The 26,736-nt window shown below is 42.7% G+C and overlaps 1 protein-coding gene across 11 annotated transcripts in view; it reads left to right on the top strand.

Annotated features, from left to right (window-relative positions):
* Nucleotides 1-26,736, top strand: part of SPIDR (scaffold protein involved in DNA repair) — a 277,621-nt gene that overhangs the window by 140,635 nt on the left and 110,250 nt on the right. Inside the window, exon 1 of one of the 11 annotated variants that reach the window (XM_070802515.1) lies at nt 6,058-8,340. The exons of the other annotated variants lie outside the window; for them this stretch is intronic. The gene's annotated coding sequence lies outside the window, so the exon portion shown is untranslated. Of the gene's footprint in view, nt 1-6,057; nt 8,341-26,736 lie in introns of those variants that run through there. 11 annotated transcript variants of the gene reach the window in all.

The raw sequence follows: 26,736 nt of genomic DNA, 5'->3' as shown, positions 1-26,736 counted from the left end.
ACAGAAACTGTACCCATTTAATAATAATTCCCCACCTCTTTCCCCAGCCGCCCCCCACAGCTCCTGGTAACCTCCGTTATACCTTCATCTCTATAGACTTGCTTATTCTAGGTAACTCGTATAAGTGGAGTTACACAGTATTTGTCCTTTTGTGTCTGACTTCTCTCACCTAGCTTAATGTCCTCAAAGTCCATGCCACTCTATGGATGGATCACATCTTATTTATTCATTCATTTGTTAACAGACACTAGAGTTGTTTCTACCTTTCATTTATTGTGGAAAATGCTGCTGTGAACATCGATTTACAAATACCTGTTTTAGTTACTGCTTTCAGTTCTTTTGAGCATATATCTAGGAGTGAAAATAGTAGAGCATATGTTCATTCTGTGTTTAACTTTTTGAGGAACTCTTGTAGTTTTCCACAGTGGCCCAGCCATTGCCCATTCCCACCAGCAGTGGGTTCTAGTTTCTCGATGTCCTCACCAATGCTTGATATTTTCCTTTTAAAAAAATAGCGATTCTAATGGGTGTGGGGTGGTATTTCATCCTGGTTTTGGTTTGAGTTTCCATCATGACTAGCGATGTTGAGCACATAATACACTTTGAAATTCCAAAATAACCCAGAAAACAATTAAAAGTCTCTAAGAAGATGAAGAGTTCCTCATCAGACCATTTTCACTGCAACTGTGGCCTCTCCAGCCCACAAACACAGTTTCTTCAACATTTGCATCTGTGACTGAAGGCTGGGACCACTGTTCTCAGGGCTCAGAAAAATAGAAAAAGTTCTTTTCAAGTCAGGTAACCGTTCAACATGGAGAAGGCAATGGCACCCCACTCCAGTACTCTTGCCTGGAAAATCCCATGGATGGAGGAGCCTGGTAGGCTGCAGTCCATGGGGTCGCTAAGAGTTGGACACAACTGAGCGACTTCACTTTCACTTTTCACTTTCACGCATTGGAGAAGGAAATGGCAACCCACTCCAGTGTTCTTGCCTGGAGAATCCTAGGGACAGGGGAGCCTGGTGGGGTGCTGTCTATGGGGTCGCACAGAGTCGGACACGACTGAAGCGACTTAGCAGCAGCAGCAGCAACCCTTCCACAACATGTTCTTTTGCTGTGTTTGTATCAGATTCATTAAGTATGAAAAATGATTATGTTCACTTACACTTACTAATTTTCTTAAACAAACCAAGCTTTTAATCTAAAACTATGTGCGTGTGTGTGCTCAGCTGTGTCTGTGACCACATGGATTGTAGCCCGCCAGGCTCCTCTGTCCATGAGATTTCCCAGCAAGAACGTTGGAGTGGCCATTTCCTCCTTCAGGAGAACCTTTTGACCCAGGGATCGAACCTACATCCCTTGGTTTCCTGGATTGGCAGGTGGATTCTTTACCAGCTGCGCCACCTGGGAAGTCAGTCTAAAGCTATATGTAGGCATTAGGTAATTGGAAAAGAAAGGGTCTATACCGTGAGGGCATGTGAAAATGATGAAATCAATTAAATGTTTAATTCTGTACTAGTAATTTCATGATTTCATTATTTACATTTATTGCCTTAATATGTTTATATTTAATGCTTTAATATATTTTGGTGTATAATATGAGATAGGGATCAATTTTAATGTTTTCCAAATAATTTTATCAGCCTCACTTTCTAAATAATTTTCCATCACTGACTCTAAATATTTCTCTTATTGCTTATTATATTCCTGTATCCTAGGATTTATTTCTTTGCTCTATATTCTGTTTTGTTGTGTTGATAGACAGTAAACCTTGATATAAATCAATGCCTTGCTTCTGTGTATGTATGAATAATTTATAGATAAATACACTTGATCGGGGGGCAAAATCATTAAAAATTTTAAAACAAAGTGCATGATCGGTTTCAAAAATAACAGCCTACCAGTCCATGAACACAACATCTGGCGGGTTTTGTAATTCTTCTCTTGCCCTTGGGTTTGACCGTTGTTCATTCAGTCAGCACAGCTTCATCCCACCTTCAGGCAGGGTTGTTACTTCAGGACGACCCGACTTCACTACAGATGCACAGCCCACGCTTGGGATCTCAGCAATGAAGGGTACTTTGCTTGACTCACTTTTCTTTGTTGCTCAGTTTTCTTGAGAAACTCTACAAAGGAATTTTAGAGCAATATGCTTATTATAACAGAGGGAGTTTTTTTTTTTTTTTTAAGTACTTTATTGATCAGCGGAGAAGGGAATGGCAAGCCACTCCTGTACTCTTGCCTAGAAAATCCCATGGATGGAGGAGCCTGGTAGGCTGCAGTCCATGGGGTCGCTACAAGTCGGACGCGACTGAGCGACTTCACTTTCACTTTTCACTTTCACACAATGGAGAAGGCAATGGTGGCCCACTCCAGTGTTCTTGCCTGGAGAATCCCAGGGACGGCAGAGCCTGGTGGGCTGCCGTCTATGGGGTCGCACAGAGTCGGACACGACTGAAGTGACTTAGCAGCAGCAGGTCTTTAAGGATCCCCTAAGTTCCTTGGATTGCAAGAAGATCAAACCAGCCAATCCTAAAAGAAATCAGGGTTGAATATTTATTGTAAGGACTGATGCTGAATCTGAAGCTCCATTATTTTGGCCACCTGATACAAAGAGCCAGCTCATTGGAAAAGACCCTAATGCTGGGAAAGATTGAAGGCAGGTGGAGAAGGGGACAACAGAGGGCGAGATGGTTGGATGGCATCACTGACTCAACAGACATGAATTTGAGCAAATGCTGGGAGGTGGTGAAGGACAGGAAAGACAGGAAAGACTGGCGTGCTGCAGTCCATGGGGTTGCAAAGACCTGGACATGACTGAGTAACTGAACAACGACATAGCTTGCTAGTGATCAGTTTAACATTGGCCCCAAGGAGGTCACCTGTTCTGGTCACCTTTTTACTTCATGTTAAAATTGGCACAGCTTTAAAAAAAGTTTTTATTGAAGTGTAGTTAGGAATAAAACATAGCCATCCTATATTTTATTTGGTAAATCGGACAACTGTTTACCTTAAGCTGAATTATACATAATATATTTAAAATGTTGTGTTACTTTCTGCTGTAGAGCAAAATGAGTCATTTATACATATATATGTACCACCTGACCTGCCTGTTGAGAAATCTGTATGCAGGTCAGGAAGCAACAGTTAGAACTGGACATGGAACAACAGACTGGTTCCAAATAGGAAAAGGAGTACGTCAAGGCTGTATATTGTCACCCTGTTTATTTAACTTATATGCAGAGTACATCATGAGAAACGCTGCACTGGAGGAAACACAAGCTGGAATCAAGATTGCCGGGAGAAATATTAATAACCTCAGATATGCAGATGACACCACCTTTATGGCAGAAAGTGAAGAGGAACTAAAAAGCCTCTTGATGAAAGTGAAAGTGGAGAGTGAAAAAGTTGGCTTAAAGCTCAACATTCAGAAAACGAAGATCATGGCATCTGGTCCCGTCACTTCATGGGAAATAGATGGGGAAACAGTGGAAACAGTGTCAGACTTTATTTCGGGGGGCTCCAAAATCACTGCAGATGGTGACTGCAGCCATGAAATTAAAAGATGCTTACTCCTTGGAAGGAAAGTTATGACTAATCTAGATAGCATATTCAAAAGCAGAGACATTACTTTGCCAACAAAAGTCCGTCTAGTCAAGGCTGTGGTTTTTCCTGTGGTCATGTATGGATGTGAGAGTTAGACTGTGAAGAAGGCTGAGCACTGAAGAATTGATGCTTTTGTACTGTGGTGCTGGAGAAGACTCTTGTATTGCAAGGAGATCCAACCAGTCCATTCTGAAGGAGATCAGCCCTGGGATTTCTTTGGAAGGAATGATGCTACTGAAAACTCCAGTATTTGGAGCTGAAACTCCAGTACTTTGGCCACCTCATGCGAAGAGTTGACTCATTGGAAAAGACTCTGATGCTGGGAGGGATTAGGGGCAGGAGGAGAAGGGGACGACAGAGGATGAGATGGCTGGATGGCATCACTGACTCGATGGACGTGAGTCTGAGTGAACTCCGGGAGTTGGTAATGGACAGGGAGGCCTAGCGTGCTGCGATTCACGGGGTCGCAAAGAGTCAGACACGACTGAGTGACTGAACTGAACTGAACTGATGTATATATATATCTAGTCTTTTTTTAGATTCTTTTCCCGTGTAGGTCATTACGGAGTACTGAGTAGAGTTCCCTGTGCTACACAGTAGGTCCTTGTTAGTTATGTCTTTGACATATAGTAGTGTGTTTGTGTCAATCCCAGTCTCCTAATTTATCCCTCCCCCGCTTCCCCTTTGTTAACCGTAAGTTTGAAACTGGCACACATTCTGAGTGTTTGTTTGATATGAATGAAACAAAACTTAAATTGTTGAGTTTTGTGCTTGTATCAAGCAAACTGAAGAGTGGTTTGTTCATTTTAGAGTTTGACTTCAGAATCTTTGTCCCTGAATTTTCTCCTCTCAGTCCCCGGGGTGATTCCTGCCTCTCCTGGTCTGCCTTGTGACCACGCAAGACAACACGCAGCTGATGGCATGAACGTTCTTGTTCTTTGGAGAAGAAGCTCACTGGATATAATGTTTCATGGATGTTACTTCTTTTCATCCTTAACACAAATATAAGAGAAGCATAACTGTCTGAAATTTTCAGATGGGGAGACTGAAGTCAGGGAGATGAGATCATTCGCTGCATGTCCACCACTCTTGAGGCTGGCAGAGCCATGTGCAGGGCAGGTCGGCACCTAGAAGGAGTTCTGGTTACCTGGCTTCAGAAAGGAGCCCCATCTTTGTCTTAGACTTGCTGTAGTATGGAGCACATGGAGAGCAAGGGATGTCAAGTTTTCCTGAGCTTTTGGTAGTCTGTTGAAATGACCTTGAGAAAATTTAAAGCAACTGGCTGAGGCTCTCAAGAGTTTTGTAGGGACCTTTTCCTGATGTGCTCTGCGACTTTCATATTACTGTGGTCATGGCCTTTCCCAGACTTTGCTCTTTCAGAGAAAAGGGTATGGGTAGCATTTGAGATTGCCTCTTGGATCCCAGTCCTCCCCCAGCAGAGAGTCTCTTCAGAGTGGGCGTCAGGTCAGAGGCAGAGTGGGTGGGACCCAGCAGAGGGCCCCAGGTGCATGTTGAGGGTGACCTCATTCACTTTTACTGTGGATGTTTGATTAAGTTGCTTTGATGAATAAATAGTAGTAACTATCTTCCTTTCCTTACTACTTTCTCCTCAAGAGCAAATGATTAAAGCCAGAAATTTCTGTCTTGGGTATTATGGAATGTATGTTGGTATAAATGAAGGAAATATGGAAATGGCGAGGAGGATTTTAGAAGAAATACCTAGATGTTTTTGTTGTCCTAATAGAGAGTAGATCCATTTTGTATTTGAAAGCATTTCAGGTGGGTTTTATAGATGCATTTCAGTTAGTTTTAGGGTAGCGTTTCACATTAATGAAGGATGCTGCTAGATCTTAGAAGTGTGTGAGCAGTAGAGAAATGATTTTAGCCCTGAGAGGATCATGCTGTCCCACCTGCTCGTTGCTTCAGTAAGCATGTGGCTTTGACTGGCTGTGCGGCACTGTGACACATCACTGCATGTACCCACACACGTTCCCTCGCATTATCTCTTTCTCCAAACTTGTGAGGAAAATAACCATTGTAAAATTCATTTATTTTCCCTGTTTGGTTGTCAGTGGCAGAAAAAGCTGATGAAGGCTTGGTCAGAGCCAGCGTGGAAAGGCAAGGGCCTGTGAGCTCAGAGGCCTGGCTCAGAGGTTGCCGGCTTCCAGAGTAGCCTTGGCCTGACTGGTCTCCTCTCCAAGTTTGCAGGACTGACTGGGCTACAGGTGTGTTCATGTCAGAAATCACAAATCACTGTGTTGTGTGCACCATATTCTATTGTTTTCCTTTTTTGAAAAGACCATTGTAGGTAGAAATTATTTGTAGAATTTTAAAACATGGTTTTAAAATCCAAGTTTATATTATTATTTTTTAATCCTAAAAAATATTTTATTTTCTGGATATCTTTGTTTTTGGATAGTTTTTTTTTTTTTTTTTCTTCTTCTTCTTCTTCCAGGTAGTAATATTCTGTTTCTGGGAAAGCTCTTTATTATGTATTATTTGTGAAATCTACAGTAATCTAATAATGTTTCTGCCACATTGTTTTAAAAGCAACATTTAAGATAAGGAATTTTTTTAAGTTTTAAGGCAATTTTTTCTTTCACAAGTTGAACCTGGCTACTAGTTTGGTGTATTTTCGCCTAAGTTCTATTTTATGAGCTTCCTGGTGCTTTATTGAACTCCTGTTTCACTGACCCTGACCGAATCAGTAAGGTGGAGGCATTGCACACAGATGGACTTTGGTGGGATTGTGACCTCAAATGGTAACTTCGTGGCCTGAAAATCTGGCTTGGGAGTCTGGAGCTTTGATGACTGTGCTTTAGGGGAGACCCCTACTATGTGACACAGAGACTTGGAGCTGTGGCTGTGACACTTGAGCTGTTTCTCCCCTTAGTTGAGCCACCAGCCTCAGGGTTGTCAGTTCAGCGCTGTTGTCCTTGACCTTCCGCTCACTCCTGAACCTGTCATGTCTGACTCTTTATGACCCCATGGACTGTAGCACGCCAGGCTTCCCTGTCCTTCACCATCTCCCAGAGCTTGCTCAGACTCATGTCCTGTGAGTTGGTGATGCTGTCTGGCCATCTCATCCTTTCTCCTGCCCTCAGTCTTTCCCAGCAGGACCCCCAGTGTACAGCAGATTGCACCCAGCTTTGCCACTCTTTGCTCTTTATTGCTCCTTGCTGTATATCCTAAAGAAGCCTCTCAGTTTTTCTTCCAATAGTAATAGCACCTCTTGAATTCATTAAAATAATGTCCTTGTGGGGTTAAGAAACATTTCCCCCCTTCTTACTCCTCATCTAAACCTTGAAGTCAGGGAAGCCTGTACTTTACTTCATGTTAACCCCTCTACACTCCGCTCCCGTATGCCCAAATGGAAATCTCTGTGAGGGGCGCTTGGCCCCTTGTGTTTCACGTGTCTGGCTCCTGGAGTCACTGTCATTTAGGTCAGGGCCAGCCGTGCTGTGGCAGCAGGGCAAGTTCCTGTCTCTCCTGACCCCTCCCTCCTGAAACCACTGGCCCAGCACTCCAATTTGTCCCTCCAGCCAGAGGCAAGGGAGACGGGCATGTAAAACCCCCGGTGTGTTTCTGGGGGTGTGGAGGTCTTCCCTCCCTCCAGCTCTGAGACCCCTGTGAAGTTATTCAGGTGACCCAGGGGACAAGAGCGGGCTGATACAGTGTCAGAGAGGGTTGCGGAGTGGAAGGGGTTGGCAGAACTAGATAACTTTACTGCCTTCCAAGACTGATAATCGGTATCCAGAGGGGGTGGAGCAGAGCTCCCAGCCGCTCCAGGGCCTGGCTGTGGGCATTCAGAGGTCCTGCACAGTATTTCTAGATCATCTGAGTGAAACGGCATCTCTTGTATGGGCCTTTAACACCTGGAAGCTCTTATTTCCAAAGGCTGTCAGTCAAGGTGTCAAGGCCCTGCTGTGAATTAAGGTGACACGCCCTGTTTGAATTGGATTTCCTGCTCGTTCTGATGGCAGGCATTATTCCCGGACAGGGTGAATTCAGTTCCAGTGTTTGCTTGTAAAACTGAATCCAGTCATTGTATTTGTCGTTTGGCTTTTTGCCTGCTGTTAAAGCACAGAGCAAACTTCTGCTAGTTCGTCCCTATGGTTCTGAGTCCTCCGCAAAGAACAGGGACGGGAAAGGGGAAAACCCAGAGGGTGACTGAGTTCATTTACATACGGTGCCAGAGGGCAGCTGTGTGCTGCCTGGCCGTCACATGACCCTGTGCAGAATCCCAGTGTTCCACTTACTGGAATAGGAGACAGCCTGAAAACCCCAGCACACAGGAACTGCTTAAGATCTCTTTATGGTTCTCAGCTTAGTGTTGGCAGCTGAATACCGCAATTCTACTGTGTAAAAAACATAGGTGAAAAATAGGCTTCATGTTTCTCCCTCTTTTCAAAGTTTTGTTCAAGAAAGAACTTCTCTAAAGGAGCAGACTCACGGGGCCCTGCTGGTTGGCTCAGCCCGACTGGACTCTGCCCACTGAGTCGTCCTGAGGGCCCAGATCAGCAGGCTGCTGTTGGGATTTGTGAGTGAGGTTTGCAAGGCCACACCCTCTACCTGGACTAATAGAAGATGTGATTCAGTCCACTCAGTATGACTCCAGGTGGTCCACACATGGCTGAGTGCAGTAGACACGTTGCAGAGTGTGCATTAAGAAGGATTATTTTTCCCATTAAATGTGAAGGGCATCCAGAAGGATCCAGCAGCGCAGCCACCCCAGGTACCATAGGGGTACAGTACTTAGAGTCGTTCCCCTGGGTTAAACTCTGAGCCCTCCTAACCTGGGGAAAGGATAAGGTGGGGGGGTGGGCTGATCAGCTGCTGCTGCAAATCTGTTCCCTCTCTGAGGCAGCCCCGCCTGAAGTGAAATGAGGGGTGTGGTGGTGATGCCCCGGGGTGGATTCCCATCCTGCCCTGGTGACCTTACAGCCTCTGTGTCCCTTGCTGCCCCTATTTTATTTAATTCTGGTCTGGCCCGTTGGGTTAGAGCTAGATCACTTTTTCCTCAGACTTAGTTTATATAAATGGAAGAAATTTGAGTGTTTAATTGAGTAAATATCAATAAGTTTTGAGTTTTTTATTAGTGAGGAGCAGAGAGCCCTGCTGCCTTGCTGCTGCTTTGCTCAGTACTAAGAGAATATCCAAACATCTGAGAAACAGGTTTTGGCCACAGGGAGCCCATGGTCTTCTTTTGGGTAGAATACCTAAGCCCAGCCAACTGTCATCTCAGAGCAGAGTGTGAACAGAAAGAAAGACCCAGGTTCCCACGTGGATGTTTTGTAGACTGGACAGTAATCAGATGTGGGAAAAAAAGAGCTGGTGGGTGGTAAGCTTCCCAGAGCCTGCCGCGGGAATGGTGCAAACAAGGAGGGCCCAAGGAGAGCAATAGGAAGAGTTAAAGGCCCAAATGAAGCCATCAGAACAGGAGTTCTGATTTCGTTTCTGGTCTGACATACAAGGAACTTGGAAGGCACTTCTATTTTCACAACAAGAAAAAAGCCAAAGAAACAAAATCAGCAGCTCCTTTAGGTCCGACAGAGAATTGAAGTCCTAGGGCGCATCCCTGCCCCACAATAGAGAGAGATGGGCGAGCAGATGTAGCAACTTGTAGAGGCTTCACTGGGACCAGAACTGGGGTGGAAGGGCTTTGAAAGTGCAAGTGTTGGTCGCTCAGTCATGCCCAACTCTTGGCAATTTCATGGATGGCACCCCACCAGGCTCCTCTGTCCTTGAGATTTTCCAGGCAAGGATACTGGAGTGGTTTGCCATTTCCTTCTCCAGGGGATCTTCCTGACCTAGGGATCAAACCCAGGTCCCCTGCACTGCACTGCTCAGTCTTTAGCGACTGAGCCATCAGGGAAGCCGGAAGGGCCTTAACAGTAGTGGAAGAACTACTGGGGCTCAGTGCGGACAAGCCAGAGAGTTAAAAATCCCAGGGGCCCCACCTTGGGGGTGAGGGTACAGTTTTGTGAGACTACTTCTCAGAGCCCTACCAGATTCTCACAGAAAAGATCAGAGAAAATTCCCCCCAGGCACCTGGCTTGGAGAGGGAACAGGAACCATTTTGAAAGACACCAGGGCACTCTTTACTTCTTAACAGGTCCTGGCCTCGGGGAACTATCTAACCAGGTCTTATCAGAGCCTCTTGGCTCAGCCCTAAAGAATCCGCCTGCAGTACAGGAGACACAGGAGATGCAGGAGACATGGGTTGGATCCCCTGGAGGAGGAAATGGAAACCCACTCCATTATTCTTGCCTGGAGAATGCCATGGACAGAGGAGCCTGGTGGGCTACAGTCCGTGGGGTCTCAAAAAGACAGGACTGAACACGACTGTTAGAGCCCAACAGACCTGGTGGGGAGGGAAGAGAGCCCATGCCAGATTCCTCCATCTTCCTGTCTCACCTGAGGGGGTCATAGTCCAGAGGCTTAGGCTCAGGAAGCCCTGAGACCTGATCGTAGGCTCTAGGACATTTGCTTCACCCCTCAGGTCCTGCCTCACCTCCACACCAGGTCTCCTTGTACTGTCACGGGAGTAAAACTGAAAGGGCCACACGTCTCAGACCTCCTTTAAGAAGCCTCTTGGGAAAGGCAGACACAAAGGGCAGACAAAACAGTGACCACAGAGAAAGTTTTTGGCTATGACGACTACAGCTACGCACGCAGCAAAGACAGTGTGAATCCTCATGAGGCAGACGTAAAGCCTCATGCTAAGGGCCTGCACACCTCAGTTCCTTGGACCCAGGACATCATATCTGGCTTTCAACAGTAAGTTGCAACACATTCTAAAAGGCAAAAATCATAATTTGAAGAACAGATCAAGCATTAGGACTGGACATAGATGTGGCAGAGATGTTGGAATCACTCAGATTAGGAACGGAAAACAGTTGTGTTAGTATCCTGGGGGGCTGTAAAGGAAAAAGTGGACAACCAGGCAAGAACAGATGGGTAGTGCAAGCAGAGGGAGAGAAGCCCTAAGAAAGAAGCAAAAGAAAATGATAGAAATCAAAGGCACGGTGACGTGAAGTGTGCCTTTGGTGGGCTCATCAGCAGACTGAACATGCCCAGGGAAAGAATCCACGAGCTGGAAGAATGGTCAGTAGAACTTTCAAAACTGAAGTGTAGAGGGAGAGAAAAAGAGTAATGAAAAGGGAACATAGTATCCAAGAACTGTGGGACAGTGGCAGAAGATAAAAGGTACAGAGGATGAGAGGGCCTTCCCAGCTGACTCAGTGGTAGAGAACCCGCCTGCCAGTGCCGGAGACTTACAGGAAATGCGGTTTGACACCCAGGTCAGGAAGATCCCCTGGAGAAGGAAATGGCAACGCACTCCAGTATTCTTACCGGGGAGATCCCATGGACAGAGGAGCCTAGTGGACTATAGTCCATGGGGTCGCAAAAGGGACAGATCAGTCATAGAGTGACTGATCTCTATGGAAACAGCATGGAAGGTCTGCAAAAAATTAAAAATAGAACTACCACATGGTCCAGCAATCCTACTCCCAAAGAAAACGAAAACGCTAATTTGGAAAGGTATATGCACCCCAGTGTTCACTGAAGCATGATTTATAGTAGTTAAGACAGGGAAGCAACGTAAGTGTCCATCGATGGATGAATGGGTAAAGAAAATGTGGTGTGTGTGTTCCACACACAAGGGAATAATATTCAGGCATTAAAAATGAAGGCAGTCTAGCCATTTGTGAATATAATGCACTGTGCTAAATTTAAGTCAGGAAAAGAAAGATAAGTACCATTTGACTTCACTTATATGTCGAATTTAAAAAGAACAGCAACAAAACAAGCTTATAGAGAGAGCAGATTGGTGGTTACCAGAGACAAGAGATGAGAATGGGAGAAGGTGGCAGAAAGGGTGAAAATGTACAAACTTGTAGTTATGCAGTTAATGAATCCTGGAGATGTAATGTACCCAGGATGGCTATAGTTAATAACACCATACGCACATTTGAAAATTGCTGCACGAGTAGCTCCTAAAGTTCTTGTCATAAGAAAAAAAAATCTTGTAACTGTGTATGGTGATGGATGTCAACTAGATTACTGTGGTGATGATTTTGCATTGTCTGTAAATATCATGTTGCACACCTGAAACTGACATAATATAATGTCAGTTATATCTGAATGTTCAAAAATGTAAATGGATGCAAAGAGCTAACAAGATTCAAAAGGAAGCTGCAGTAGCCATGTTAATTCCAGCCAGAGCTGATTCCAGCATGAGGACGATGATCAGATATAGACAGGAGCATCACATAATTATAAAGAGATCAGTTCTCTAAGAGGACATAGCAGTTCTTAAACTGTATGTGCTTAATAACTGACCAGCAACATATGCAAGGCAAAAACTGATGGAGCTGCACGGGGGAAGAGAGGAATCCAGAACCTTGGGTGGGATGGAGCGTGGGCCCGTGATGGGTGAGAAAGCCCATGCTGGCAGTGAGCAGCTTTGGCAGCAGCTTGACGGATGAGCTCGGGCTGGGCTGAGGCTGTTGGGAGGGACGGCTTGGGGCTGGTATTTAAAGTGACAGGACTCCATCAGGACAGTTTGGAGGAGGAAGAGGGACAGGTCTGAGACCATTCCCGGATTCTGACATTGACAGTTGCATGTTAGTGGGACGTTTAGGCAAGATAAATAATACTGAGGCCAGGGAAAGCTTCCCGTTCCATTTTTGACAGATTTTCATTTGAAATCCAACGTGGTCTAGTCGGTCGTTAGAGTCAAATACACGTGGAGAAGCAGGTCAGCAGGTTGGAGCCAGAGCTGAGGAGCCCATGGGGTAGCCATCCTGTGGGGTGACACTTGTGGGAAAAGAGAGGGGAGAGGAAGGAATGACCTTCAGACGGGCCACAGTGGGTGATGGCCATCCAGTAGCCTTGGGAAAGACAGTGGTCAACAGAAGAAATAAGACGAGGAAGTGCCCCTTTCCTTAGGGGTTGTGGTGACTAGGGGTGTTGCAGTGGATGCCAGTACTACTAAAGGTTGAGCAAACAGTGATTCTTTCAAGGAGCTTGGCTAAGAAGAGGCCTTAGAAATGGATGGTGGCTAACAGAAATGGCAGTAAAGGGCTTTTTTCTTTCCTTTAACTGGGAAAACCATGGACATTTTTCACCTGGTGGCAAGAAAACTTTGGATAGGAAGGGATTGAAGACGGAGATGAGGCAGAGTTACGAGAGAAGGTTGGAGAGAGCCAGAATGAGGGATTTAACCTTGGACAAGTGTGCGGTCTCTTTTCCAGGTCAGAGGAAGGGAGGATAGGAGGGCTGGACCTTCTGAGAACATATGTTCTTGGGCCTCTTAGTAGTGCCGGCTGGAGCAGACGCCCCTCTTGTCAGAAAGGGGCAGTGCCAGTTTCTGACTTCCAGGGCTATTGTGAGACTAAATGAGGTCATTCATGCGAAGAATTCAGTACAAAGAGAGGTTCGTAGTACTTACTTTAAACAGTGTTAATTTAAATGTTAAGTGTTAATTTAAATGTTAAGTGTTACTTTTGTTTCATCAGAATTAATTTCCATTACTCATTAATACACCTAATAACTACTTCATGAATACCTACTGTTTCCCTGGGGTGCAGTGGGATGAGATACCACAAAGGGTGGCAGGTAGGTGAAGAAGGACTTCACAGCCTGCTCCGGGGCCAGGTCTCTCTCCCATCTTGCTGCTCCAGGAGCACTCCTGTTTCTTTAGGGGCCACACCTACTTTCCTTTTACCCCACCCTACTCCTTAACCACATATTAAAAAGCAGAGACATTACTTTGCCTACAAAGGTAATTTTCTAAAGGTAATCAACACTGAATATTCATTGAAAGGACTGATGCTGAAGCTGAAGTACTTTGGCCACCTGATGTGAAGAGCTGATTCATTGGAAAACATCCTGATGCTGGGAAAGATTGAAGGCAGGAGAAGGGGATGACAGAGGACGAGATGGTTGGACGGCATCACCTACTCAATGGACATGAGTTTAATCAAGCTCGGGGAGATGCTAAAGGACAGGGAAGCCTGGCGTGCTGCAGTCCACGGGTGGGTCACAAAAAGTAGGACACAATTGAGTGACTGAACAACAACCGCCTTAATCACTGACAATCGTTTATCTGTTTCCTGTTGTTGCTATTTGGTATATCAGCAGCATTTCCTAAATGGAATTGTATGGTACATAATGTGTTGAAGTAGGCTTTTCTCACTCGGGATGATTCTCTGGAGGTGTGTCTAGCTTGTCACCTGTGTCAGTAGCTCTTTCCTTTTCACTGCTGGGTAGTCTTCCCTTGTGAGGAGCAATGTAGTAGTTTATCCTGTTGAGGGTTTTGTGAATAAAGCTGCTGTGGACATTGATATACCAGTTTTTGTGTAAACATATGCTTTCGTCTCTCTTGGGTAAATACACTATACCAGAGTGTAGTTATGGGATCTTATAAATAGTTACATGTTCGGTTTTTTAACAAACTGCAAACTTTTTCAGACTGGCTATGCCACTGTACATTCCCACCAGCAGTGTGGGCATGATCCTGGTTCTCCACATGCTCACCAGTGAGTGTATCTTGTTTTCACTTTTTATTTTAGCCACGTGTGTAGTGATTGCCAGTGTGGTTTAAATGCCTTTCACAGATGACATTAAATATCTTTCGATGTGCTTGTTTGCCATCTGTGTGTCCTCTTGGTGAAATGTGTGTTTGTATCTTTTACCCATGTTCCAATTGGAATGTTTTCTATTTACTGTTAAGACTTGAAGCTTCATAAATGTATTCTAGGACTTCAAGTTCTAATCTCAGTTTCTAGTTTATCTTTTCAGCCTTCTTAAGAGTCTTTTCACAGAACAACATTTTTCTCAAATCAACGAAGTCCAACTTAACAGTTTTCCCTTTTCTGAGTTATGTGTTTCTTGTCAAGTTTAAGAACTTTGTGCTTAGCCCTAGTATCCAAATATTTTCTCCTGTGTTGTTTTATAGTTAGTTCCACAATGTGCTTGGAATCATTTTTTATATAAGGTGTGACACTTGTTTGGAGGTCCTTTGTTTGTGCCTGTGGATACCTGGTTCCTTTAGAACCGTTTGCTGAAAGCCTATCTTTCTCTAAATTATTTTTGCCCCTTTGTCCAAAATAAGTTGAACATACGTGTGTGGTTTTATTGCTGGATTCTTTGTTCTGTTTGTTGAGTTACATGTGTGTCCCTCTGCCAGTACCATACACTCTTAATTGTAGAAGCTCTTTAATGTCTTGGAATTAGGTAGATCAGTTTTTACCCCCACATTCTTCTTTTTCAAAACTGTTTCAACTGTTCTAGACAAACATTGCCTTTCCACATAAATTTTAGAATAATTTTTGTTTAAACCTTGCTGAGATTTCAATAGGAATTATGTCAAACACGTTTATGAGTTTGAGAATTGACATCATTCCTTTATGTAGTCTTTTAATCAGTGAACATAGTATTTCTCTGCATTTGTTTAATACTTCTTTGATTTCTTTCCTCATTTTTAAAAATGTATTTATTTTTTAACTGAAGAATATTTGCTTTACAGAATTTTGTTGTTTTCTGTCAAACATCAACAGGAATCAGCCATAAGTGTACATATGTCCCCTCCCTCTCCTTCTTCCCATCTCCCTCCCCATCCAGAATCTTGTAGTTTCAGCATGTAAGTCTTATATACATGTTTTGTTAGATTTACAGTGAAATATTCCTCTTTTTAAAAGCAGTTGTAAAAAAAATAAATAAATAAAAGCAGTTGTAAAGAGTATTTTTAATTTTGGTGTTCATTGCTAGTACATATGAACACAGTTAATTTCTGTGTGTTGATTTTGTGTCCTGCATTGATAAGTGAACTCATTTATCAGTCCTAGAATTTTTCTGTAAAATCCTTGGGAATTTATATGTAGGCAGCATGTCATCTGCAGGTAGGACAGTTTGCGTCTCCCTTTCTGGTCTGTGCACCTTTTCCCCGCTCTGGCCACAGCCAGTCATCCTGTGTTGAAGAAGAGCAGTGAGAGCACGTGTTCCTGATCTTGAGGGAAAACTCGTAGACTTTCCCCATTAAGTGTAAGGGTACCTGTGCGTCTGTTGTGGATGCTCTTTATCAAGGTGAGGGAGTTTCCCTTTATTTCTACTTTTCTGACTTTTTAAAAATCATGAATGAGTGTTGAATCTTACCAAACAGTTTTTCTTTATTGATGTATATGATTGTATGATTTTTTTCTTAGCATTTAATGTAGTAAATTATAATGCTTGATTTTCGAGTATTAAACCAGCTTTGCATCCCTGCACTAACCTCTACTTGCTCATAGGATGTGTTTGTGTGTGTGTATGAATTTTTTGTTACATGTTGCTGAATTCTGTTTACTGTTATTTTGTGAAGAATTTTTAGAGCTACATTTATAAATCACACTGGCCTGTAGATTTCTTTTGTGTGTGTGCTGTCTTTGTTTTGTTTTTAGTATCGGGGTGATTCTAGCTTCCTGAAATGATAGACAAATGTTCCCACTTCTCTTTTCTGAAAGAGATCGTGTAGTATAGTTACAAATGTTAATGTGTCTTCATATGTTTGGTAGAATTCTCCAGTGAAATTGCCCAGATTTAGAGAGATATTTCGGGGGGTTCTAAAATTACATTTTTAATTTTCGTACTGACTCTTAAGTCTAGTCAAATATTTTGTGTTGTGTGAGTTGTGGTGGTGTGTGTTCTCTCAAGGAATTGGTTCGTCTCATTGAATACGTCACGTTTATGTGTGTAGAGCTGTGTGTAGTATTTCCTTCCTTTCCTTTGTCTGCAGAGTTGTGTGAGATCCCTTGCTCCATTTCTGATACTGGTTGGTAGATTTTGTCCATGAACCAGTTCTCTGTTATATTGGTTTTCTCTTTTTTAAAAATTTCAACATCAGTGATTTCTGTTCTTCTCCTTGCTTGGGTTTATTTTCATTTTCTTTTTGTAAGTCACTGAGGAGAGTGTTTAGATTATTGATTTAAAACTTTTCTTATGTCTGTGGCTCATTTGCTCAGTCGTGTCTGACTCTTCATGGCCGCATGGACTGTAGCCTGGGAATTTTCCAAGCAAGAATACTGGAATGGGTTGCCATTTCCTACTCTAGGGGATCTTCCTGACCCAGGGATTGAACTTGCATCTCCTGTGGCTCCTGCATCACAGGCAGATTCTTTAGCGCTGAGCCACAGGGATGCTGTGAGATTCCCTCTCAGCGCTGCTTTAGCTGCATCTTACCTGTTTTGTTGTGTAGTATTTTCATTTTTGTTCAGTGGAGCATATTTTTCAGTCTCCTTTAAGACTTCCTGTGTAACTCGTGGACTTTTTAGAAGTATGTTATTTAGTTTCCAAATGTTTGGTGATCTTCCTATAATTTTTCTATTATTAATGAGAAGACAGGAAAAAGTGGCTTTTGCCTTAAATTAAAATCCAGTAATGAATATGATACAGTACTGATGCATGACACATGAAGTATACAGATTATATAAAATTGATAATCAAATATAGCTTAGATCTGCTATGTACATTAACACAAAGAGTAGAAGCTGCCGCTGCTGCTGCTAAGTCGCTTCAGTCGTGTCCGACTCTGTGCGACCCCATAGACGCAGCCCACCAGGCTCCCCCGTCCCTGGGATTCTCCAGGCAAGAACACTGGAGTGGGTTGCTATTTCCTTCTCCAATGCATAAAAGTGAAAAGTGAAAGTGAAGTCACTCAGCCGTGTCCGACTCTTCGTGACCCCATGGACTGCAGCCTACCAGGCTCCTCCATCCATGGGATTTTCCAGGCAAGAGTACTGGAGTGGGGTGCCATCGCCTTCTCCAAAAGAGTAGAAGAACATAGCCTAAAACGTCAACTTTTTACATAATTCTACCTGTTTTAACAAAAATGATAAAAGGACTGATTAAAATTATTTTAAGAAGCAAGAGGAAATACTCCATCCTGTGTATTTGACTATCTTAACAGTTCTTTGTATTGAAATGTATATTGTCTAGGTTAAATATCAAATGCATGCATCCCATAATTTTGATTACTTAGAAATATCAAGTTCCTGTCTTCCAGTCCTTGGTCTAGAAACTTTAGACGGTCATGAGTTAATCTAGAGAACTTGTAGGTAAATGAATGGTATAAACAGTTCCCTTTTTATTATCTTTTCTCTGTGCTTTGCTTTGACTTTCTCCCACTTTTCGTGGGATCATTTTATTGTCCTAAAGCACAGATTTCAAAGACATTATATGTATTTCTTAAGGAACAAAACTAGAAAATGAATTCATCTATAGTAATCCATTAGGTGAAATAACCATCCTGGGATAGGAAGGACTTGCTGAAGAAACCGAGAAACATTCATTCCAACATATATCTGGTGACGCCTGCTGTGTGCCCAGCACTTACTGCATTCCACATGAGGTGGAAAAATAGGAGCTGTCATCCAGTCCCTAAGATCTCATGGGGTACGTCCTCTGGAAGGTCCTGGGAGACAGGTGCTCGCTCACCTGTAATGATGTGGTCTGGTAATTGGTTTGTTTTCATTGCTGCACGCTGGCTTCCTCTAGTTGCAGCGAGCAGGGGCTGTACTCTTCGTTGCTGAGTGTGGGCTTCTCATTGTGATGGCTTCTCTTATTTTGGAGCATGGGCTCTAGGCGCTCAGACTTCAGTAGCTGTGGCTGTGGGCTACTAGCTGTGATGTGTGGGCCCAGTAGTTGCATCTCCAAGCCCTAGAGTGCAGGCTCAGTTGTCCTGCAGCATGCAGAATGTTGCTGGACCAGGGATCGAACCCATGTTCCCTGCATTGGCAGGCGGCCTTCTAACCACTGGACCACCAGGGCAGTCCTTGGCACCGTTCTTAACCTATCAAATAAGAACAGCACCCTCTCCACCTTGGCAGGGTTATTTTTTTTTTTTTTTTTTTTAGTACCAGGAATTTAATGGCAGGGTTATTAAGAGGACCGAATAGAGGACTGGAATCACCAGTCTTAGACAAATAGAGATGCCCTACGCGTGTCCTTGAGTTTCTTGTACACAGATGCCCACGTCCTGAAGTTCCCTGAAGGCCACGCTCCCTCCTGCTACATCATCTGTTGTTAGCTGGGCATTGCTTTTAGTCTCTGCTAGGCCAGACGGACCAGTAATGAAAACAAACCGTGGGCCTTGTGACCTTAGACGGAGAGCCATGCTGTGGTCTGGAGGCAGGCTGGCCGCAGGTGGGTTCCCAGGGGGCTGCACAGGGGTGTGTCTCTGAGTTGGCTTCATCCTGTGTGATGCCTGTCCCACGTGGATTCTCAGCCTGCCTGCACCGCTCTGTCCCACTGGTTCCCGTCCCGGGGAAAAACTAGGTACAGTCTCACACTCTGACTGCAGATGAGCAGCCTCCCAAACCAGAACTGTCATCTGGGACCTAGATATTTGGGCTGAAAAATTCCTGGCTTTTGTTTTCTGGAGCACCAGTATGTTACATAACATATCTAGCCTTCACATTAATTGATGAATGAAGTCTTCTGATTCGACATAAACAGATAATGCCTACACTACGTGTTGTAATTGAAACCTGTAGGTGAGTATTTAGGACTAGAAATCACAGGTTACTATAGTGGTAGGAATAAAACTTGTTAAGTTTAAATCAGAGTGTTTGCTTGTCCCCAACCTTGCTACCTGTTAGTATCTGGACCCAAAGTACACACCCTAAAGTATGAATGGGTTGTCTCCCAAGGGTTCCTTTCTTAGAACTTGGACTGCATTTGCCCAAAGAACAGTAGTAGAAGAATGGCTTCATTCCCAGGCCAGCTCCAAAAAGTCTCTTTCACTTTAATGCATTCTAACATTTTACTGACAGTGGAACTTGAGCTGCCTTATCCCACATTTATAACATTATTTCTCTAAGAAAAATTTGAGGCCAAGCTCAGACGTTAAGGGCGTTAAGTGCATGGGAGTGGGGAGAGAGAGAAGGGAAGAGAGAATCTGTTATCTGGAGGCTGGCATGTCTTAATACGTGGAGAAGCCATCCTGAGCACTGACAGGTCTGTATGCCTTCTCTGAGAGGATACCTGTGCAGGCCAGACTGCTCTGTTCTGAACTGGCCCAGAAGGGTTGTTGCCGGAAGACGGCACAGGGGAAATGCTGAGGAGTGCTGTCTAAATACTGTCTGTGCGTGTGTTTGGTTATTTCCTAAGTTGGAGGCAGCTCAGAAACTGGTTGTACAATGTTTGATGTGTATGTTTCTCATTTTTAAAGCATGTTAATTGCATCATTGTCAATTTGTAAGCGATGGTGGACAAAAGATGCATTGGCTGAACACTTCCCATGTAGCCTGAAGCCCACACTACCTAACTGTCTTTCAGACTCTTAGTTTAGTTCGTCGGCCAGCGTTGTGTACAGGTCTACTTATTTGAGGATATGAGCCTTTGGTGTGGTCCTTGAGACACCTAAGGTCTTTTTAGATGTACACCAGATTTTCGAATTCTGTAAATGGTTTAAAGAAGCCTGCTTTATATGCTGATGCTTCTGTTGCTATGATGGTACATTTTTAATATTCTTAAAAAATGGAGCTTTTTGAGTTTGATACAAATATTCATATTATGCAAATGTAAAAATTTTGTTTTGAACCTTTATATAGCTCCAGCTGAACACAAATTATATACTCCCAAAGAGAAAAAGCCCCATAATGTCTTTATTCCAGAAGATACTAATAGATAATGAGCAAATTATGGTTACTTTCAGAACATGGGGATTATTGTCGTCTTTACAAACCCAGTTCCAGGTAAATACAAGCTCTCCTGTTTTTAAACCCAAGGAAGGCTTGAATTCCACATTAACCTTGTAACAAGCCAGTGAAATATGCACTGGTGTATCTTGTGCAGCATGTGACCTTATCTGTAGATTTTAATATCCTTTGTGGTTGCTGGTGACGTGGTTTGTTTTAGGCTCCGAGGAATGTTTGCTCTTGTTTCTTTCTCTAGTCTGGCGCTAGTTACTCTGGAGCATTCCTTGAAGTGATTACTGTATAATATAAAAGGAAAAATAAAAGCAGTTTTGGACACAGAGGTGAAAAAAGTCACCTGCAGGAAGAGTGGACATTTTAAAATTACACAGGTTTTTGGAATAATAACAGTTCTGTTCTGAAAAACATGTTGCATTTAACTGCCTGTGCCTGTATTCTAGTGTGTCATCTGACTAAAACTGCATATTCTTTTTTAAAAATCGGTTTTACTCTGCCTAGACTTGACTGTCTAACCAGCGTGGCTGTACGTATTTTGTTGGAAGCAGTTTCTTTGAGCAGCCCAGTTGACCTGAGCCCATGCTCTTTCCTGAGCTCTGGGACCGCCATGAGCCACCACCTGTTGTCTGGTGTGTCTGCTTCCCCATCCATAAAGTGTCTAGTGGCATGAAGACAGCCGTGGTCAGGCAGGGGTGATCTGACTGCTGGTGAGATTTCCTCTTCTCTGTGTGGCTACTGAGCAGACAGGGGTCAAGTGTGGGTGACACAGACACAGCCCTGGGCTTGTTTGCAGTGGGTTTCAAGGCGAGGCTGGGTGGCAGCAGTACATAGTGCTGTGTTTGTGGGACCTTACTCATTTATGAAGAAGTAAATTAGGAAAGAAATCTTCATAGCAAAAGCTGTATGGTTGTATCTTATATCTTCCAGAAAAGAAAGATAGCACTAAGTTGTGTCCGACTCTTGCAACCCTAAAGACTGTAGCCTCCCAGGCTGCCCTGCCCATGGGATTCTCCAGGCAAGAATACTGGAGTCTTCCATCTGGGACCCAAATCCAAGTTTTCTCCTTCAGATCAGGTTGACTTTACCAAGCACCAGCAGAAACTGTGGTTCCTGATTTTGTTTTATGTAACCAGCTTCTGAAGACTAACATGTAATATGATGCTACTTGTTTGAAGTGAAATGCTTATTCTCTTTGGGGAAAATAAGCAGATATAACTCTCAGAATGATAAAATTTCCTTGCTTATGTTATGTTGATGTGCCACACCTGAGAAAGTTGCAGACGATCTTATCAAAAGTGGTTGTTGTTGTTGGCTGCATTAAAGAGCATTTCCCAATTTCTCCTGTATTCACACTCTTCCTGGGATTCTGACGTACACATGTCTGTGAAACTTGACATCTGTTCCACTCTCTTGTTAGGAACTGTCGCTCTGTTACAGTCTCAGCTGGCATTTCCAAATCTGTTTCTCCACATCTCGTCCTGGTAAGCCAAGGGGACAACCTGTCCACTGGTGTTCAGATTCTTGGCGCCAGCGTCTTTCCTAGACGTCTTCAGGTAGCCACTCACAGTTCCATTTCTGTGTCTTCAGGGGTCAAGCATCCACACTTACTGTTTTTCTCATCGACACTTGCAGCTTTTCTTGCATCTAGTAGTTCGCTTAGAATTTTCTCTTCCATGAAAAGCCTTCCAGTTTCAAACAAGGGGTTCAGATTACATAATCATTTTGCCAAAACTCTGGGTTTGTTTAGGGACAGATGTTCAAGAAGCCCAGTGTAATTGCTTTTACATATTCCACCAGAATTACAGAGATATACCAGCATATTCAAATGCCTGTCTGCTTGTTAATTATTCTTTCTTTTTTGTACTTTTCTGATTTTCCCAAGTTGTCTGTAATGACTGTTTATGGTTTTCGTAATCAGAACAACTGTTTTTCTTCCTGTTCTCCTGTCCCCTTTATGCATACCTTGGGGAAATCTATCTATTCTTAAGTCTACAACAGATCCCACATTTTACTACTTGAAGAGTTAGTATCTATGTGGGTTTTCTTCAGAAAAAGTAAGCATTTCACCTGAAACAACCCCTTTGGACTGTTTTGTAAAATGAAACTGACGATTCCTTTGTTTCTGGGGATGTCCTTTCTAGGTCTTATCCACGTAAGATAACGTTAGTTCACACCTAGTTTTTCTGTTCCTGGCTTTGTGATCTTGGTATGTTAACCTGTTTCCACATTGGTTTCTTCACCTGTATTTGTGATGTCAACAGCACCTCCTTTGGAGAGCGGGCCTAACAGCTCATCCAGGTGAAACATGCAGCGTGCCTGGCTCAGAACAGGTGTTTCATAAAACCTTCGCACTTGGAGGCTTGAACTGTTCATGCATTCAGATCCTATTTGAGGTGGCTCCAGGCTGCCCGATTAGGGCCTGTCAAGTATACCTGTGTGGCTGCATATCAAATAAAAGTGCTTCTCAATTCAAATATATTTCTTTTGTAATTTTCACAGGGAGCTTCCAAACAGAATTACTTTCTCACATCTTGACCTGTGTCCCAACTTTGCTGTTTTGACTTTTACACTAGCTTTAAAATTGGTTACTCTACCACTCTGTTTAATTTGGTATCTGTGATACAATAAAGAAGAGTGATTCTCATAAATATTTAGAAAGGCACCTAATTAAATCCCACTATTATAATAAACTATTTAGATTTTTTTCATTTTCATGTAGTATTTACTCATTTGTATCTTTTTTTTAACTGTTGCAGTTATTTTAACCATGTCGTATTACATATTTTTACTTAATATTTCAATAAACATTTAATGTATGACTCTATAGTCTTTGAAATGAAAACCAGATACCAAAAAGGTACCTGTACTCCCATGTGTATTGCAGCATTATTTGCAGTACCAAGATATGGAAACAACTTGAGTATCCATGAATAAATGAATAAATAAAGAAGATGTGACTTATATATACACAGTGAAATATTACTCAGCCATGAGAAAAAGAAAATTTTTTCTGCCCTTTGTGACATGGATGGACCCTGAGGACATTATACTTAGTAAAATAAGCCCACAGTTCATTTCAGTTCAGTTCAGTCGCTCAGTCATGTCCGACTCTTTGCGACCCTATGAATTGGAGCACGCCAGGCCTCCCTGTCCATCACCAACTCCCTGAGTTCACCCAAACTCACATCAATCGAGTCAGTGATACCATCCAGCCATCTCATCCTCTGTCATCCCCTTCTCCTGCCTCCAATCCCTCCCAGCATCAGAGTCTTTTCCAATGAGTCAACTCTTCGTATGAGGTGGCCAAAGTACTGGAGTTTCAGCTTTAGCATCATTCCTTCCAAAGAACACCCAGGACTCATCTCCTTTAGAATGAACTTCTTGGATCTCCTTGCAGTCCAAGGGACTCTCAAGAGTCTTCTCCAACACCACAGTTCAAAAGCATCAATTCTTTGGCACTCAGCTTTCTTCACAGTAGTCTTCATAGTCTTTATATAGTTTTAATACTTGCATTGTATTAAATATAATATAAATATATATGCTAGTCCATAAATTACTATTTAACCTGTTTATTAAGATTTAAGTATTAAATATTACTAAAAGAATAAAAATAAAATTTCAAATGGGAAATTATTTTTTTCTTTTTGGCTGAAAATTATGTAAACAGTATATACCAGAATATTATTGATAAGGATCTGATGTTTGTATTCAGATTTTTTCTTTCTTGAACTACTTTCTTCCTCTAATCTAAAGTGATGTCCTCCCCCGAGTTTTCATATCCAGCCACAGGTACACATCTACTTTCTTTTCTTCCCTGACAGATAGTATGCAATTTTAAGTGGATTATCATAGAACTGTAGGACTGGGAAGGACTGGTAGAGTCCAGCTTCTGTCTCCAGATGGGGTGACAGTTGCTTGAGGCAGATGACTGTCTCTTTTTTATCTTGAAAATCTCCTGGGAAAAAGATTTCAAAGCTCTCTGGAGCCACTGTTAGATATTTTGAATCATTTTTCTGCTTTTCACATTTATCTTAGATCATGTTCACTATAGTTTAAGCCACTGTCACTTAGTACATACAAGACGTAGTATTATATGCTGAGACATATATAAATTAAAATTTCATCCCTGAAGGCTCTGCAGGCCGTTTTTAGAAGTTGAAAGTGAATGTGTAGTCGCTCAGTCGTGTCCAGCTCTTTGCAATTAGCCTGCCAGGCTTTTCCGTCCACGGGATTTTCCAGGCAAGAATACTGGAGTGGGTTATGGTTTCCTTCTCCAGGGGATCTTCTGGACCCAGGCATTGAACTCAGGCCTCCTGCATTGCGGGCAGACTCTACCATCTGAGCCACCAGGGACTTCCTAAAAGTCTGTTCCCATCCAGTTTTGAACCAGGGACCTTTCATGTGTCAGGCGGATGTGATAACCACTACGCTACAGAGACGAATGGGCTCAAATATCACACTAAGGATTCTATTCTGTATATGGAGCCATCAGGGATATCTTAGCATAGACGTGATGCAATGGCTGTCATATTTTAAGTAGATTTAATCTGTGTTTCTGGGCAAAAAGCTTTCATTTATCACTCACTAAGCACATATTTGTTTTAGACCTAATTTTATTTATATATCCATGTGACAGATAAAGAGAAAACACAATTTCTTTTCTCTTTCAAAGACTTTTAAATACATGACTACATAAATAATTGTAATGTAAGGCAGTGAATTCCATGTAGGTAGTACAGACAGAATGGAGACTGCATTTACTGGACTCATGATGGTAGGCTTTCTGGAGATACTGGAGATTAACCTGGTTTTGGAAGATAGGCCATATGTCTGAAGAATGTGAATTCTGGACTCTGCCATTGTTTCTGAAGATACTTCTACTGAGGCAGAGATTTTGCTGCAAATTCCAAATGCCTTGGTGCTCAGAGAAGTGAGGATATATGGTAGAGAAGGGCTGGGAATTAGTAGACTAAGTGATAATCATCACTTTGGATTTATAGACTCTTTGTGTGACCTTTGGACAATTCACTAACTTTATTGAACTTTTGTTTTCTTATTTACAAAATGAGTGACCCAAACCTGATGATTTTTAAGGTATTTTCTAGCTCTACTGAAGTTCTTTGTGCAAAGTGTAGTGGTTAGGAGAACAAATCTGATGCTAAACTGCCTTGTGGCCCAGATCCACTATTTTGCGTCTCTTTGATTAGACTTGTTGCTTTGTCTCTGATCCCTCACTTGTAAGATGGGAAGCCTCCTAATACACTCTCACAGTGGGAAGATATGAGGGTGGAGACTGTTCAGCATAGTACTTGGCACAAAGTAAGTTCTTAGTAAGTATGAGCTATTTTTGGAACCAAGTCAAGGAAGATGGCAGAACAGGAAGTTCCAGGAACATGTCCCTCCACCAAAACAACAACTGAACTTTCAAAAATGTCTCAGGCAACTGTTTGGAACTTTGGATCTAATAGGACACTTGCAGTGTTCGGGGAGAACTTGATGAAGACAATGGTAAATTTCAGTAAATCTTGGTTGAATTCAATGTTCACGCTGCTGTGGCTGCCATCGGCCACCTCCAGCCTTGTGGCAGGAATCTGTCAGGCGCTAAAGCATTCCTCATGCAGCTTGCTGGTGCCACGGTGGGCAATGAGGATTTTGTCCTCCAGCAATGAGGGTTGCGAGTTTTGATTGCTGGTTGCTGCTTTTGATTACTGTGGGCATGACAGAGAGGTCAGCCATTGTTTCACTCCACTATGGGCTGAAGTTGCTTTCCAGATATTGGGGGATTTAAGAGACAAAACTCTCCCTTCCCCCACTCTTGGGAGTCAGACTTTTGAAGAATCCTTTGGTTAGGTCTGTGGCTGTCATCAGAGACAAATGAAGAGAAAGTTTAGTTTCTCACATACAGTAAGAATACACAGTTTGCAGAACAGCTTTGGAAGAGTCACAGAAGGATAGCTCCAGCTCTCAGCAAACAAAAATTGTTCCCGAGGAGTGGGGAAATTAGATTTCTAGAATTACCACAACATAATATTCACAATACCCAGTTCTAAAGAAAAAACATACAAAGGAACAGGAAAAGTATTTCTCTTTCACAGGAAATAAGAATTTGACAGAAACCATCCTAGAGGAAGCACACACATTGGAATTATTAGTCAGACTCTGCAAATCGATGTCTTTAAACTGTCCTGTAACAGATGCTAAAGTGACTTCTTCAGGCTAATATGAAAGGATACTAAACAGCCTCTTGAATCCATAAGAAAAAAATGAACACCAGTAAAGGTAACTACATAGGTAAACTATAAAAGCTGGTATTATTGTATTTTAGATATTTGTAATTTCTCACTTTTTCCTATATACACCAATGGTTATAAATCTCTGTGAACATCTAATGGATATATAATACATAAAGTTGTTATCTGTGTCAATAACCATAT

Source organism: Bos indicus, chromosome 14, assembly GCF_029378745.1.
Source record: "Bos indicus isolate NIAB-ARS_2022 breed Sahiwal x Tharparkar chromosome 14, NIAB-ARS_B.indTharparkar_mat_pri_1.0, whole genome shotgun sequence".
Classification (NCBI taxonomy): Eukaryota; Metazoa; Chordata; class Mammalia; order Artiodactyla; family Bovidae; genus Bos; species Bos indicus.
The sequence above is the reverse complement of the archived record's forward strand: the minus strand, read 5'-3'. Positions and strand labels throughout refer to the sequence as shown.